Consider the following 5,389-nt stretch of genomic DNA (forward strand, 5'->3'; position numbering starts at 1 on the left):
AACCACCCCTAAAGGGCTAAAAGGGGGTATCAAAGAAAATGGGGTAGGTCAAAAAAGTCAGAATTTTTGTTTTAAGATCTCCTAAGAGGTAACTCGTCAACGTAGAGGCGTACGGGCGAAAGTTTCGTCCGTTTGGCTCTATTTCTAACCGTTTAGGCGCTGGAGGGTCTTTTTTGACGAAAATAAGCTTAAAATTGCTGTAATACACAATAAGTTGTGGAAGAAGGCCCAAAACCGCAAAAGAGGAAAGAAACTCCCTACCCCTACCCCAAAAAACGTTTACTAAGCAGAAGGGTGGGTTGTAGTCGCGGTTCCTCACCGTTACATCCCTTTCTCGTGTCGACGGGGCAATTTTTAAGGACGGGCGGGCTTTGCGGGCCGAAGGCCCGTTACATCATTTGTTGGCTGAGCGTTAGCGAAGCCTTTGCTGTTTCCTCGTTGCACACGCTTGCCGTAAGAGTTCCCGGGGCAGATTTGATGCGGGAATGGAGAGGACACTTTGGCCCACCCGATGCATGGAAACAAAATGGCTTCCGTATTTTCTAAACGTTAAATATTTCACATTTCAAACTCCCTTTTTTCAGGCGCGCGCGCGCTGCTCTGTCTCTCTTCCTCCCGTGCGTGCGAGGGAGAGCGAGCGCGCTGGGTGGTGGGGGAAGCAGCGGGGCTCCAGCGGCACGGCTGCGGTGGGGCCGCGAGGGCGGCTCTGCACGGCTTTAGTTCAAAGCGATTTAAACGTGAACGGTTAGAGCTAGAGTGGATGTGAAAACAGCATCATCTAGCTGAAGGATGAGCGCACAGCTTTTCCTCGGGGCAGTCATTAAAGTAACCTACGCGTTTCGAAGATATGACGTGAGACACTTAAAATTGAACAAGTCGAAATCAAAATTTTCTGTTCAACTCCAGTTTTCGGTTAGAAGAGCAGTTTTCGCTTGCATTTTGATGGTTGGGGCGTGTTCCCTGGTTCTTTCCACACATTTTGACACATAACTCACCTCTCTCGCACGAATAGTTTTGGAGCTATGGTCGTTACAGCGCAACCCTGCATTTAGGCCCTTTTTGTTCAACAACTCGAGATCCCCACGTCCGAGTTTAGGGAACTTTGTGGGAGCGTGATCAGCACATCAAACTGCACCAGAAACAGTTTTCAGACCTTTTGTGCATTTTTTTCCCCGGTCCAAACCTAGGGCTCCTGAACTAAAGGGGGTGCGGGTGCGGACCGGCTGCGCCGCGCACGCACACGACGGGCACCCCGTTTCCCGGCGCCAGCGCTGGCCTGTGGCCCTGGACTCCAGGTCCGACTCTTTGACGGGAAGCTCGCGCGCCGCGCGCCTGCCCTTGCCCCTCGCCTGTGCGGAACACCATGCAGTAACTTATAAGAAAACTAACCTCCTGAGTTAGATCCAGATGTTGAGTTCCCTGAGGGTGGCACCATGGTCTTTGAGTCTTCTAGAAGAAGCGCTTTTGCGTGATCACGGTCCTCCTCAAGTATCTCATCTCTGAATCGCGGGTCAAGGAAAGAGCACCTAGCAAGCACGCCGTAGCACTCCCTTGCTGACACATAATCAACGTCGCGGTGGTTGTCCTCCGGATCTGATTTGAATCTTTTCTTGAGGAACTTAACCACACTTTTTTGGACATTTGTGGGAATCATCTCTGGGTTGGCAGACAGGGGTATATCATCATTAGCCGCTTCCTGGAAAGATAAACGTAGTGTAACAATAATTCTGAGAAATTTTTAACATTACATTTCTAAAAACTAAAAAAATTGTGTTTCAAGTCTTTTTACAGGGTTTGGCTCGCCTAAGTTAAGAAGATCATCCCGTCCATAGAGAGGGCTGTCGGGATCTAGGAGGTACAGCATTGGGAGTATGTAACTGCAAGTGGCGTACTTTTCTCCACCTAGTAAAGTGCAAATTTTTTCCACTGGTTTCATAGCTTTGATGTAGGCCTTCAGCACATTGATGACGTCAGCTTCGGGCACGTTTTTCAGTAACCTTCCCCTCTCACATGTCATTCCAAAGTCCCAGATCCATTGATACTGTGACACTACTCTCTCAGCCATGTGGAGATCAACCCACCACCGGGTTTTGCACGGTGAAGGGATTCTGTTTGGTGTTTGATTATACGTCTCCTTCACATACTCCACGTAGTGCCGCCACACTTTGTCTGATGCAAACCAGTTGCGCACCTCATGTGTCTTACGAATGGCTTGCTTCAAAACTTTGCATTTAGCAACAAACGTTGTGATACCGTTGTTCACGGTCCCTGGTCCCTGTTCTGTTAGGGCGGGTCGTTCGGCTCGTTCGGGAGTTGCTCGACATTCTCCTCGCTGTCTGTCTCTGTCTGGACTCGCGATTCAATTGAATGTCAATATGAATGGGACGCCTGCACCTAACCTTTCTTTAGGCAACCAAAAGAGCTGGAGTATTTTCGTTTGTCTGACTCGAGTTGGCAATAATGTCGTGTGATACAGTAATTTACAATGAAGTGAGATCAGAAAGACATTGTGCATACTACTTTGAGAGTGGGTATCACTCGGGTGTGAAAATAAGTGTACCTGATTGCTTTCCCGGTTTTTGTAACCCACAAGAGTTAAATTGGTTGTTTCCTGATAATCTAAAAATGTTGAAAGATCAACATCACACATGCAAACACTCTTATTTTTGAAATTATTTGATAGTATGTGAGTTGTTGGTGAGTTATTTGTTCAAATTCATAAATGAAATCACTGTCAAAAAATTTGAATGTGTTAATTTAGTCTGCTGACAATCTGTATTTTCTTATTCAGAACTGCAAATTGATTGACCCCTTGGTGAAGAAAATAATATTCAAAACCAAAAATGTGAAACAGTTGAGTGAAGACACTCAACAGAATGTGGTCTGAAGTTAACAATATGCATAGAGCGCCCCACGTTCATCCGGGAAATAAAAACCTGTAAGCTCGAATGTTTGATTTTAGTTATATTCTTTAGACTATGATTACCATTTTACTTTTCATACCTTTTTAAGTATTCCTTTTTGTAATGTACAGAAACTTAAAGAGGCAAGCAATGAGTAGTAGTATGTCACATTTTTGGACTTATCTCTCAGAGATAGATGGCCACGGAATAAGGAAGACGATTCTTAGGTAAGTTCTGAGTAAGCTGTTTCTTAATCGACCACCAATTGAATCATATTACAAGAAGTAATGAGGACTCAGATTTTTATTTAAGTATGTTTTACATAAATCAATTTTCTTCCAGAAGCATGCATTGTGGTAGAAACAATCGATTTAATGTTATCTGTAGACTATTCATCAATTAAGAAGTAACGTAACCAGGACATACAGTATGGTGTTTGAAAGTAATTTTCTTCTCTTAACAACTCTTGATCTTGTTTATATTACATTTTTTTCCTGAAACAAGAAGTTCTAATTGTAAACAAGAAATCCATCCATATGTTTCACTTTAAAGAGAGATTTTCTTTTTTATATTTACCTCTTTGGTTCTACATCTAGGTTTTTCATGCTGGTTATAAGGTCTTGCTGGACTCGTATCTCCTCTTTCAGACTCTCTATCTCACAGGAGTTACAATGCTTTTCTGGCTCAGCAGCTTGCAGAAATTGTGTCGCTGCTCTCTTTACCAAAATGTGGCCACCAGGAACTTTTTGAAGTGCACTTCGGTATACAGCACAGTGCCATTCCAAAATGCTTTATATGGTAAAGCAATTCTTTAGCATCTGGCTCTTCGGATGCTGATGATGAAGTACTCTGAAACACAATAAGGTATTTTTAATTCTTTTTTGTTGTTGCATCTTATCAACGTATTTAATGTATATTAATCATTTTAAACTAATATAGCCTTGGAAAACACCATGGATACGTGCTTTGCTCAAAAGAGATGTATTCTGGCCAAAAGATGTCATACATTTTACAACATTAACAGGTAAAGTGAAATCATATTTTGTTTTGATTAATAATTTACTGCAGATTTTTCTGATCACTTGTAACTCTTTTGAAACAGAAACAAAGTAGTTTAGTTTTCAAATCATAGCTTGGATTTGATTGATAAGATCTTTACAAATATTTATCTTCCCAGACAATTAAAAAAAAAAAAAAGATTGAAACTGACTTATTGATCAAAACATTGCGCAAGTTAAGTTAATACAGGTTAAGATTTAGAGGTGTGAGATTCATTCAAACGCAAACGAGGGTTACATTTTCCCTCAATATTATCGCAATAAGACTGCTGGTGCCAGAACAGAACACAATTTGATCTCTATAGAGTTACCTTCGGATCAAGATATTTTTCGGATTCTTCAGAAGGCACTAGATGAAGCCAATTCAATTGCTATGTGGATGGAGATGGACGTAGCCGAAGATCTTAAAAGTCCCTCCCTTTCAACGGTGACAATAGTTGAAAAATGCTATGATGAATCAGAAATTCCATACCAGGACCCCTCACCAATTTTAACAGAAGTGTCTGAAGATCTAGGCAATATTTTATTAACAGAAGAAGAAAGTGAAAACCATATTCCAGAAGATTCCAGCTACGTTCTGCATAGGGATTCCGATCAAAAATTAAGGAAAATAAGAAAGTCAACATTGTGCTGGCTGCTGTCCACAGAAGGCACAAAACTTAGCAGCGACAGGCTGCAGAGAGTAAAATGCAACGTAAATAATCAAAAACCCATGTTTAACCATTGTGAAAATGTTCAAGTTCTGGTAGAGGATACAATTAGCCGGGGCGCGTGGTGTGCGTTTCAGGACGTAGTTGAGCATGACGCAGTATCCATAGGACAAGTTGTCGAGTTCTCTTATTAGACGGGAACCGCCGCTCAAAGAAGATATACCCTTGCGTTTGCCCCCACGCAACCGCCACCAAATGCTGATAAAGGGTTTAGGCTGCTACTGCATTTGGTACAAATGCTCAAAAGACGGTATTCTAAAAGTTTTCGACCAATTTCATAAATTTCACGATATTCAAAATTACGTTTGTGCAATTCCTGATCCAACTTTAGACCAAGACGGCAATTTCAAAATTAGCAGACTCGTTATAAACAGCATCTGGGACGCTATTAATAATTTGTAATACTAATAATAGTATTTTAGATATATATCTTAATCATAATCTCGTTAGTTATTGTTCTAGGAATACTACTTAAGACAACCAAAAATTAATCATAAACATGGTATGCTACTCATTGTACAACATCCACGTGTACGTAATCCACGTGATCCGTACGTAATCCACGTGATCCATACGTAATCCACGTGATCCGTGCGTAATTCACGTAATCCACGAAATCATAATCCAGGTGTACGCGATTTTACCCTAGTGAATTACCCCTCGCGTCAACCAGCAGCAAGAAAGGCGAGGAAGTCACTGAGTATTGGGAATGGAAAGA

This window comes from Frankliniella occidentalis, unplaced genomic scaffold (genome assembly GCF_000697945.3).
Source record: "Frankliniella occidentalis isolate FOCC.00 unplaced genomic scaffold, Focc_3.1 Scaffold476, whole genome shotgun sequence".
Taxonomy (NCBI): Eukaryota; Metazoa; Arthropoda; class Insecta; order Thysanoptera; family Thripidae; genus Frankliniella; species Frankliniella occidentalis.